At 54.7% G+C, this 11747-nt stretch overlaps 1 long non-coding RNA gene across 1 annotated transcript; it reads left to right on the top strand.

Annotated features, from left to right (window-relative positions):
* Positions 1–38: 38 nt before the first annotated feature.
* LOC109278252 (uncharacterized) lies at positions 39–2881 on the top strand. The gene is made up of 2 exons (XR_002085567.2): positions 39–894; positions 965–2881. It is a non-coding gene; the product is annotated as an uncharacterized LOC109278252 (long non-coding RNA).
* The last annotated feature ends 8866 nt before the right edge of the window (positions 2882–11747 follow it).

The raw sequence follows: 11747 nt of genomic DNA, 5'->3' as shown, positions 1-11747 counted from the left end.
AGCGCTGGGACACAGCCCGGAGGTGGCCTGGGGGTGGCGCGGGGCGGGGGGGGGGGGGGTGGGAGGGATGTCCCGCCCTCGGGGAAGCCCGGGGAGGGGGCGGGCGCGCTGATGACCGGAGGGAGGGCGTGCGGGCCCAGAGGAAAAGCCCCGAAGACCGGGAAGATGGAGGAGGTCGCTGCGGCCGAGGGGGCGGGGGCCCCTAGCCTCCCTCCCGCGGGGTCACCTTGGCCAGGCCCCCCGCGGCCACGGGCGGCGGGGAGGGCGGCAGGAATGCCTCTCCGCAGGCCCTGATTTCTCCGCCCAGCCCAGTTCCAGGAACGCGCGGGCAGCGCCGGGCAGGCAGAGGCCCCGGCTTCGGATTCGGGGAGGCGCAAGCCAGGGTTCGAGGCCGGGATGAGCCCCTCCCTCCCGTCCCTTGCCGGGCTGGTCCCCGCCTTGCCCTCGGCCTCAGTTTCCCAGGCGGTAGAATTAGGACGAGGTCGGGCCGGGAACAGTCCTGGCTTCCGCTCGGCCCCAGTCTTGGTCCCAGCATTTGGGACAACCTGCATCCCCAGCCTGAGCGCCGCGGGGGTCCTTGCTCGCTCTGGGACCTTCCGCGTCCAGCGCGGCGCCCGCGGTTAGGACGCGCGGTGGGAGTGGATGCCGGCGAGTGCGAAAGCCCGGCACCCGCACCCGCCTAAGCTGTTTCTCCCTCCTGATGTTGAACCCAGGCTCTGAGTTCCTGAATGTGTCTTGTTTGGGCCACTCTGGAGCCCCCGCCCAGTTATCTTCCTGCTGCTCTGCTGTCAGGTGGCAAATCTTGGTTCAAAAACAGTCCTCCTGCTATTGGCCAGCCTTGCCGCTTCACAGTTGGCCTTGAGGAGCCCAAGAGACGAAAAGCATCCTCTATAGGTGAGGCATCTAACTCCGGGTGTCATTAAGCCTTCGTTCGTGTATTCGATACTGCTGTCCCCCGCCACAGCCCGAGGCCGGTGGGTCTTGATCACGCAACATCCTCAGCTCTTGGTACAGAGCTTGGCACCTAGTAGGTGCTCAAGATGTGTTGCACGGATGGTCATAGGGTAGGTGCTCATTATATATTAAGCGAATGTACATATAGTAGGTGCTCATGACTGTTGCGTAAAGGGACACAGCTGGTGCTCTTAAACTTTTGCAGGGACACATGGTAGATGCTTATTATATTTTAGGCAAATGGATACACAGTTGATGCTTATGACGGTTGCATAAATGGACACATAATAGGTACTCACGATTTATGTGAATAGACACAGAGTAGGTGCTCATGAACTGTTGGGTAATACATGAAAGGCCTGTAGGCCGAAGAGTGGCGATTTGGAGGTGACCTCCTCTGCCCCCACCCCACCCCACCCCGATTTCCCTCGTGTGGATAATGTGGAGTGAGACCGGGTTAAACATTAGCTGGCAGATGGGCCTGGGGGCAGGCCAGCTTTGGGACCTAGCACCTTTCGGGAGGGGGCTGTTAAGGGCCGACTCTCGCGGTCCGCGGATCAGCGGGTGCGTGGGGAGGGGTGGAGGCTGAGGGCCGCAGAGCGCCCCCTCCCGGCGCGCCGGGGATCGCGACTATGCTGCCCTCAGGGCGGCCTTGCATCCCGGGGCAAAGTGTTGTTCGACCTCGAAGGGAGGGGGAGGATGCGGGGCGGGGCGAGAGTGAAGACAAGAGTGACCACCTCAGCTGTCCTTGCCCTCAGGGGTCTTACAATCCAGTAGGACCTGAATCCAGTGACCAGGTAAGTCCAATGACCTCTGCACCTTGAGGGGCACTTGACCATAAGAAACCTTCACCCTGGGAGGGCCTTTCTCAATGTTTTTCTACGCACACTAGTTTTCATGGACAAGCAGGTTGCTCGCAGTTGGAACTCTGAGCTGGGATTTCCCACCTTGCTCCTTTCTAAGGTTGTTTTGGAAATTAAATGAGGTACATTCTTAACATATATTAGCCATCACTACCTAGTGTCCACAATTGCAGGACCCAGATGGAGTCCCTTTAGCTGCCAATAACCCCCTAAATTTGGCTTTTGCAAATCCCACAAGAGTGAAGAACTATATAATATGGGTGGGGCTGACCCGACCCAGAAACCCCCAGTTCTCAGCCAGACAAGTTTTTTTCTCTGTACTGGATGGCTCACTTTTATTATATTCACTGTAACCCTGAGGGTGTGTCCTATTATTATTCCCATTTTATAGAGAAGGAAACTGAGGCACAGAGAAGTAACTGGGCCAAGGTCTTAGAAGCTAGTGAGAGACATGGTCCAGATTGCAGTCTCAGCTGAGCTGATTCCAAAGCTTGTGTTATAACGCACTATCTCCCTGGAGCATCAGAAAAGTTATGGGGTGGGGGTGCAGGACATCTGAGAGCGCCAGGCTCTGAAAGGATTTTTTGTGGGGGGTGGTGCTTTTCCAGGAGGCAGCGCCTGCTATAGCAGTCACACCAAGCTTGGCTTCCTCCTTCTTAGTGAAAGGTGGGTAAGAGGGGATGTCCTCCCCCCCCCTCCTATCACCCTGGGCTTCCTCCCTCTAAGAGTCCTTGTTCTGAGCAACCATCCTTTGCTACCTGTTCCCCTCTCCTGTGTTATGGACTGTCACCCCTGCTAGTACTAAACCAGAAGTTCCCCAACTTACAGCAAGAAGGCAGCCATCTGCAAGCCAGGAAGAGTGTCCTCACCAGGAACTGAATCTGCCAGCACTTTGATCTTGGACTTCAGCCTCCAGAACTGTTGGAAATAATGTGTGTTGTTTAAGCTACTCCATCTATGTTATTTTGTTATAGTAGTCTGAGCTAGGATAATTGCTGAAAGATATATTTGGGGGGCTGAATCTGGTCCCTTAAACTTTCAACAGTAAACATTTATTGAACATCTCCGAGGTTCCCATTCATTCAACAGATGCTTATTAAGCTCCTAGGATGTGTTTATTCATCAACATTTATTGAGGGCCTACATTGTGCATTGGGCTAGGTATGCCTATCCATGTCTTCAAGGAAATCTCTCAGTCTGGTGGGGACCCCTTACCTATCAGTATCCAGAGGGGACACAGCTCACTCATTCACACACAAGCACACTGCAAGAAGGGTGTCCTGCACAACATAGGTGCTTAAATGACTTCAATGAATACATGCTAGATTCAGCGTTTTACACCACTGTGCTTAGGCACAGTTCCTGTCTTTCCAGAGCCTGTAATTTATTCAAGGAGCTGAAAGTAAATAATACAAGACAACAACATAAAGAAGTGAGCCCTATGACCTACGCTGTATCTGGAGGAGAGACCATAGGAACCAGGATGGATGAATGGCAGCAAACCCCAAACTCCGGCCCTTGACCTTAGGTTAGCCAAGCCGCATCTCTCTGAGCCTTAGTTTCCCTATCTGTGAAATTGGTGATCCTCATGCCTATTATGGGACAGCGTGAGCCTCAGTGCAGAGGGCACTGCTTGGTGGGATGAAAGAGTGCAACAAATAGTAGCTACCATTGTTATCGATGAAGCCTGCAACCACTGTGAGTGGGGGCCCAGGCAGAAGGATAGAGTGATGGAGGGGGTGAGATCAGGGTGACTTATTAACCTTGAGCTGGGGCCTGGTGAGCTCTCTCCCGTTGGCGCTGGCTTGCTGTGCCTGCAGGGCTGGGGCTGACTGTGGGTGGGGTGTTTATTCTGGGAAGCAGCCCGGGCTGCTCCTCACACCCTGCTCCAGCAAGAAAAGAGGGCTTCGAGTCAGAACTGAGTCCTGTGCTGGGCCTGGCATGTATGAGCCAGCCCACCTGTCCAGATGGCCCAGGGCTGAGAATGTCCAGGAGGCCCAGCCTCAAGGGCCAGCTGGGTGTTTCAGGTTTAGGACACACTGTCCCCACAGGACTCACCAGACCCCCAGGAATCCAGTTCTAGATGGCCTGAAATGCTCAGCTTTTGGCGTTCTGGAGGCTGAGCCCTGGATGCCACTGTGGAACTGAGACTCCTGGGCTGGGGTGTAGGGGTGAGTGAGGTGGCATTGGAGGTGGGGGGTGGGGGTATCCCTGCTGGCTTCTCAGCCCCTAGAAGAGCTGCTGAGCTACTTCATCACGCAGGTTCATGGACATTCACCTGTGCAGTCCTGGTACTCAGCAGGGTCCATGTTTGGCTGAATATTCTGCCATCACCCTTTTGAAGTTCTTAATCATTTTGGAGTACAGGGCCTGGAATTTTCATTTTGCACTGGGTCTGGCAAATTGTGTAGCCTGTCCTGGCTTCATGCTTTGGTTTCCTCCAGTAGTAGCTTCTCCCTCAAATGGGGCATTCAGGTGCACCCCTCAGCCACCCCCAGCCAGCCATGAGTGCTTTAGGTAAGCCCAGTTCCTAAAAAGTGGTGGGGGACAAGCTTCTGCCCCTCCAACCCAACAGTAGGAACCTTTCCGAAAAAGCTCAAGGCCAGCAGTGTGATAGTGGGTAAGTCACTCTTTTCCGAGCTTTTGGGCATGCTAATATAAAAAGCACAGTGCCTGCAACAAAACGAGCACTCAATAAAGTAGAACTATTATTTTGTTTTAAAAATGAGGATTATTACAAGCGCTAAATTGGAGGAAGGGAGAAAGGGAAGGGTCAGCCCATCCCTATGGACCTGCCCCAGGAAGGAGGAGCCGCCCCTCCCCTGGCCCCGCCCTCCTTGCTTTCCGAGGGTGGAGACCCCCCGCCCAGGGCAAAGACGAGGGGGCGGAGGAGCGGGAGCGACACATTTTTGAGTTGTGACCAAGTGGAAACTCCCTCCCGGAGGCGGAAGCCGGGGGCGCCCCACTGGGGCCGGAGCCTCCGCCGGGGAGGGATCGGCGGCCCGGGGGCGGGGCGCCGCGGGGACACGGGACACGCCCCTCGCCTGTCTTTATGAATATGAATGAGCCGGCTCGGGCGAGCGGAAGTGCGAGGCGGCTCCGGTCCAGTGGCCCCGCCCCCGCCGTGGCCCCGCGCCCCGGGGGCGTGGTCTGCCCAATGACGCCCCGCCCTCCGCCCCGCGCGGGGCCTCCTTCCGGCCGGCGCGCCCGGGATGTGACCTCGCGGGCGCGCGCCGGAGCCACCTTGGGGGAGGTGCCCGCGCGCCCCCCGCAAAGGTAGGGCCGCCTTTTGTCCTCCGCGCCGCCCCCGGGAGCCCGCGTTCCGCAGCCAGCTGAGGCCCGCGGCCCCCCGCGCGCTGCTCCTCTGGCCTGGGCTGGGCTTGACTGCCCCCCAGGGCGGGGTCCGCCCCAGGGCTAGGCTCCCTGGATAGGACTCCTTCATTCACTCCTGGCGCTCGCCCCCTGGGTGGGCCGTACTGCGAAAGCCCTGCCCTCAGAGGGCTTACGAACGTAAGCCTGGGCGAGAGAGGCCAGCGGGGTGACTCAGTAGGATGTCCAGTATGTCCGAGAGAGTGTTAAGGCGAGGATGAACAACGAACAACGGGGGGGGGGGACCGCGTCAACCAGCCGACTAGGCAGGGTCCCTGAGGAGAAGCCAGGGAGCAAACCTATGCCAGGGGTTTTCAGGAGCCCCAGGGCACTGAGGCCTGTGTGGCTGGAGTGGAGAGAAGGGAGAACGAAAAGGGTGGAAGAATGATAAAATAGCTCAAGTGTGGAACGGGTAGCGGGCAAAGCGCTAGGTGCTTTATGCATATAATTTCCTTCATTCCTCGGGACAACCGGGACCTGGACAGTACCATTAAGTGAGAGGAAATGAGGTTCAGGAAGGTTAAATAACTTGCCCAAGGTCACACAGCATTGGAGCCCAAGGAAATTTAGGTCATTGCCTGAAACACACCCAGGAGACCCAGGGTGGGGTGACCTTGCCCAAGACAGGTCCTCTATGCCGGACCTCAGTTTCCTCCCAGAGTCCTAAACGGAAATGGGGATGACTGACCTGGAATGAAGGATGGGCAGGCCGGGCCGGTTTTGCCAACAGTCGGCCCTAAAAGCCAGCCTGCTGTAATGTATACCCAGCAATTGGGGCTCTGAAACCCAGCCTCAAATCAGTGCACAGGACAAGGGTGTAGTGGGCGCCTCCGAGCACGTCTGGGAAGCACTTGTCACCCCTCCAGGCTCTGGAGCAGGTACAAGTGGCTTCAGAGAGGGAGGGTGGAAGGCCGAGAGCCTGGGGCGGGGCGTGGGGGGGGGGGCGGGAAGGGGGGCAGTATGGCCGAGTGCTCCGAGCAGTAACAAAGGCAGTGCCTGCGGTGCCAGGCAGGCAGGCCGAGTGTATTCACCAGCGACTGCAGACCACCAGAATCACGCAAACCTCCCTGTGAGCCTGCAGCAATGAAAACGTGCGCATGAAACCCACCCAAGTCTGCCCTGGCAAGCGGATTCCCTGACCGCTGCCCGTGGCGGGGAGGGTGGGGGGAGGGCCTCAGGGTTGCCAATCCGAGTTCTCTACGAACTGCTTTCTCTGCTGTGGGAAGGGGGGAAATGTGGAAAAAGGAGGTAGGTCTGCCTGTGCCTCTGATTCCAGGAAGGCCTGTGGGTTTCTACTGGGGGCAGGGATGGCAAATCATGCAATTTACTCCTTCGGCTGGACACACCTTCCAGTCTTGGCCTTGGGGCTGTGGCGTGAAATGTAGGCCTGAGGTTAGGAGTGGGTCCCAACCCTCTGTGTCCAAGCCTCAGGTCACCAGTCAGTCAGAAGTCCTGATGGTACAGGTCCACAGGGGGACTTACTGTTAGGTGCATTTTGTAGAGGAGAAAGGCTCCGAGATGTTAAGTGATTTGCCTGAGAGTGCACAGCTGTAAAGTAGCCAAAGATGGGACTGTTGGACTCCCGAATCCTGTGCCTCAGGGAGCTGATTCATCCCCACAGAGGGGATATACTTTACTTTTGGCTTGGAGAACACCGCCCCCCCCCCCCCCCCACACACACACATATTCTGTGGGGATCATGACCAAAGGGGACAGAGATGCTTTGAGCTCTTCTTTCCTCTCTGCTCTGCAGTCCTTCGGCCTTGTCCCCAGGCCTTTGTGTCTAGGCCAGATGAGTCGGTCCTTTCTCAGGAGGGACTGGTGTAGGTGCGGCCAGAGACGCCTTAGCAGATGCCCGGCAGGGCCATCCAGCTGGGGCTTCCTCCTCGTCAAGTCTGGGGCTTTGGTTTTGGAGCTGGGCCCATCAGGCGAATGAGTCCACCTGGGCACCTGGGACCCATCTGCGTGCCCTGGCCTTGAACTAAGGGGGCAGCTGGAGTTATGGCCACTGACCAGGTGGGCTGCAAGTGTGAGGGTGCCCAGGTGGAGGGAGATAGGTCTGAGACTCATGGTGATAGCATGCCACGACATGTGAGCAGGTCCCCTCAAGTAACCCCCGGGGACGGGGGCCTGTGGTGAACAGTCGCTCCCTGTGCGTTGTTTCCTATTGAGCTGGTCCTCCCCTCCCTGCGGACTTGTGCTTCTCTGCAATATTCTGAGTCTTAGAGCCCCAGCAGGTTCTCAAACTGTCCCACTAAGTCTGAGGCAGAGCCCAGGGGTCTGCATGTTTAACAGGCTCCCAAATGGTTGGATGTATGTGGTCCTCTAACTCGGCCTGGACCTCCCAGCCGGGCAGCCATGAGAAACCCCTTCCCTTCCAGCGCTTTCTAGCAGAGCGGAGCCTGGTGTGGGCTGGATTCCATGACTGGATTTAAACGCATCCCAGTCTCTGTTGGAGCGCTGTCATCAGCACAGCTTCTCCCCTGTTTACAATAAATGATGGCGTCTCAAGCGATAGCCCTGTCTCCAGCCCTCCCCTGCCAAGTTTCCCCGAAGAGCCGAGCCGTCCGCCCTACGTCACCCACTTTCTTCTGAGCTCCCTGTCCTGAGCTTCCCTCAGGCAGTTCTTTGCACAGAGACCTCTGAGCTGCTTCTCCACCAGCCCCAGGTTGTGCCTACCTCCTCAGCCCTCTGGGCTCTATACCGGCTTCCTGTCTGCCTGTGGTATTCCCTGAGCTTCTGTCCTTGGACCTCCTTTGCTAGACGTGTGTCAAAGAGGCATAGCCAGGGGAACACCCGTCTCTATTCAGGACAATCCCTAGTGTTTCTACTCAGTCTCTGGGGTGTGCCAGGCTGATTTTTCTATGGGCTGACCAGAGGTTTCCCCTAGGCTAGCCCACTGAGCTGTTCCAAATAGACTCTGATTTGAGGGGAACCTGGCCACACCTTCATCCTAAGGTGGTCTGGCTGGTGTGGGTTCTACATGGCTCCTTCCCAAAGCAGCACACCCTGATAGGGGAAAAACTACCTGCCGTTTTTAAAAAAATACTTGTTTATTAATTTTTGAGAGAGAGAGGGAGGGAGGGGGGCAGGCAGAGAAAGAGGGAGACAGACAATCCCAAGCAGGCTCCACGCTGTCAGTGCAGAGCCTGATACGGGGCTTGAGGCCACACACCGTGAGATCATGAGCTGAGCTGAAATCAAGAATCAGAACCGGACACTTAACCACCTGAGCCACCCAGGTGCCCCAGCACCTGCCTTTTTATTTTTTATTTTTTGCCATCAAAAAAAAAATGTTTATTTTTGAGAGAGAAAGAGAGCATCAGCGAAGGAAGGCAGAGAGAGAGGGGGCAGAGGATGCTGAAGCAATCTCGGAGCTGACTGCAGAGAGCCCGATGTGCGGCTCCAACTCACGAACTCAAGATCATGACCTGAGACACCCAAGCGCCCTAGCACCTGCCGTTTTTAAGGGAGCCATCCAGTAGCCAGGCTTTCCTGCTGGGAACTTCTGACTTCTGTGTGCTTTTCCTGATAAAAGGATTAGTACCCTCTCATCTTCCTAACCATGCCATCTACCTGGCACCCCAGGCACTGGTCTCTTTGCACCTCTGTCTCCCATGTCTAACTACTTTTTAAAAAAATTTTTTTCTTAACATTTATTTATTTTTGAGAGGCAGAGAGAGACAGAGCATGAGCAGGGGAGGGGCAGAGAGAGAGGGAGATGCAGAATCAGAAGCAGGCTCAGTCTCGGAGCCGTCAGCACAGAGCCCGACACAGGGCTTGAACTCAGAAACCACGAAATCATGACCTGAGCCGAAGTTGGACACTTAACCGACTGAGCCACCCAGGTGCCCCTCTAACTACTTTTTAAAACTATTTTATTTACTTATTCTTCCTTCCTTCCTTCCTTCCTTCCTTCCTTCCTTCCTTCCTTCCTTTTCTTTCTAAATGTTTTTTTTTTTTTGAGAGAAACAGAGGATGAGCAGGAGGCAGAGAGAGAGGAAGATACAGAATCCAAAGCAGGCTCCAGGCTCTGAGCTGTCAGCACAGAGCCCAATGCAGGAGAGCTTAGATTTTAGTGGGGTACAGATAGAAGAAATGTGTAGGGCCTCCTGTCAGAACTTGCCTGAGGACCGCTTTCCTCCCTGTCTGCCCAGGGGGCACACACCGGGACCCCCCTCTCTCCTCTCCCCTGTTTCTTGTACTTGAAACCTCAAGTGGTAGACATTGGCTGAACTGGGCTGGCTATAGGTTTGACCCTTACGAGAAGGGAGGTGGATCAAACAGGACCTGATGTAGGGTTTGAAGGGACTGGGTTACTCAGGGGTTGGGGCAGCATGCGTATGGAAGGAAAAAGGAAAGGGAGAGCTCAGGGCACCGCAGGGCAGGTTTTAGGGAACTGTAAGTCAAACCCACAGTGAGATACCACTTTCCACCCCCCAGGATGGCTATAACAAAAGAGGAACGATAGTTAAGTGTTGGGGAGGATAGGGAGGAGTCGGAGCCTCACACACTGCTGGTGGCAATGTCAAATGGCGCAGCCACTTTAAAACAGTCTGGCAGCGGGGAGCCTGGGTGATTCAGTCAGCTAAGCATCCACCTTCAGCTCAGGTCGTGATCTCACGGTTCAGTTCGTTAGTTCCAGCCCCACATCAGGCTCTGTGATGTCAGTGCGGAGCCTGCTGGGGATTCTCTCTTCCTTTCTCTCTGCCTCACCCCACTTGTGCTCTCTCTCTCTCTCAAAATAAATAAATAAACTTAAAAAAAAAAAAAACAGTCTGGCAGCAACTCAACATAGAGATACCACTTGACCCAGAAATTGCACTGCTAAGTATCTACCCAAGAGCAATGAAAACGTATGTCCATGCAAAAACGTGTAGAGGTATTCACAGCGGCATTACAACAGCCAAAAGTGGAAACAACCCAAATGTCCATCAACTGATGAATGGGTAAATAAAACATGGTCCGGCGCATCTGGGTGGCTCAGTTCAGCGTCTGACTTCAGCTCAGGTCGTGATCTCGTGGTTCGTGGGTTTGTGCCTCACATTCGGCTCTCTGCTATCAGTGCGGAGCCTGCTTCACAATCTCTGTTCCCCCCTCTCTCTCTCTCTCTGCCCCTCCCCCGTTACCGCACGCGTGCTCTCTCAAAAAAAAATAAGTAAATAAATAAACATTAAAAAAAAAACAAAACCACGTGGTCCATCCATACAGTAGAGTATTATCGGCCATAAAAAGAACAGAAGCATTGGCACCTGTTCCATCACCGATGAACCTTGAAAGCATAAGTGCAAGAAGCCAGACACAAAGGGCCACATACTGTGATTCTGTTGACAGGAAACACCCAGCATAGGCAAATCCACAGAGGCAGAAAGCACACTAGCAGGTGCTGGGGACTGGGGGTGTGGTGATGGACAGTAAATGCTAGTGGGTGCCAGGTGTCTTTTTGGGGTGTTGCAAATGTTCTAAATTGTGCACAACTGGAAGCCGTTGACTTGTATACTTAAATTTTTTTTTAACATTTATTTTTGAGAGACAGAGAGAGCATGAATGGGGGAGGGACAGAGAGAGAGAGGGAGACATAGAATCAGAAGCAGGCTCCAGGCTCTGAGCTGTTAGCACAGAGCCGGACAAGGAGCCCGAACCCACGAATACTTGTATACTTTATACTTTGTATACTTTAAACCGGTAAATTGCATGACATGTGAATGCTATCTCAACAAAGCTCTAATTAAAGCAATATAGGCGGACCTCCCCGTATTAATTCTGATAGAAACCTGAGGAAGCGACCTCAAGAGCTTGGTGAGTGGGGGCACCTGGGTGGCTCAGTCAAGCGCGTGACTCTTGGTTTTGGCTCAGGTCATGATCTCATGGTTCTTGAGTTCGAGCCCCGCGTCAGGTTCCACAGTTGGCAATGTGGAGTCTTCTTGGGACTCACTCTCTCCCTCTCTTTCTCTGTCCCTTCCTTGCTCTTGTATGGTCTCTCTCTCAAAATAAATAAAATAAAAAGAACTTGCCGAGTGCCAGGGGTTCTCTGGACCACAATGCTGTAGTTCTCGTGAAATGATCACTGAGAAGTGCTTTGGAGAGGACGTTTCAGACCTCTGCTTATGAGTCACCTCTGAGAGAGGCCCCTACCCCAATACCCTCCCTCTGTCACTTGTCATCTTTTGCAGACCTTCTGTCTTTCCTTTATAGTTCTTCCCACCCTTGGAATCGTTTTCTGTATGTGGACCCGATTTTGTCTGACTCGTGCTGGGCTGAGTTCCACGACACCAGGGGCTTGTCCACATCTTGTTCGTCCCCATAGTAGGTGCTCAGATACCTGCTGAATGGATGAACCCATGACTGCCGCTAACAGCTGGGGGAGGTCTGGGCTGGTCAGTGCTCGCTGCAGGAGAGAGAGTCAGCAAAGCAGATCAGGGTGTCTCCCGGCCCCAGTGGCTTTCTTTTTCTCTCTGTTGCAGTTCCAGGAGAATGTCTCTGGAAAGGAAGCCCAAGGCCTGGTCTGGCTGGGAAGAGGCGAAAGGGGAGGGGAGCAGGAGTGGGGGCCGGGCGGGCGGG

Source organism: Panthera pardus, unplaced genomic scaffold (genome assembly GCF_024362965.1).
Source record: "Panthera pardus isolate Hobbes unplaced genomic scaffold, ASM2436296v1 HiC_scaffold_4, whole genome shotgun sequence".
In the NCBI taxonomy this organism is placed as follows: Eukaryota; Metazoa; Chordata; class Mammalia; order Carnivora; family Felidae; genus Panthera; species Panthera pardus.
Note: the sequence above shows the minus strand (reverse complement) of the source record. Positions and strands in the feature narration are given on the sequence as shown.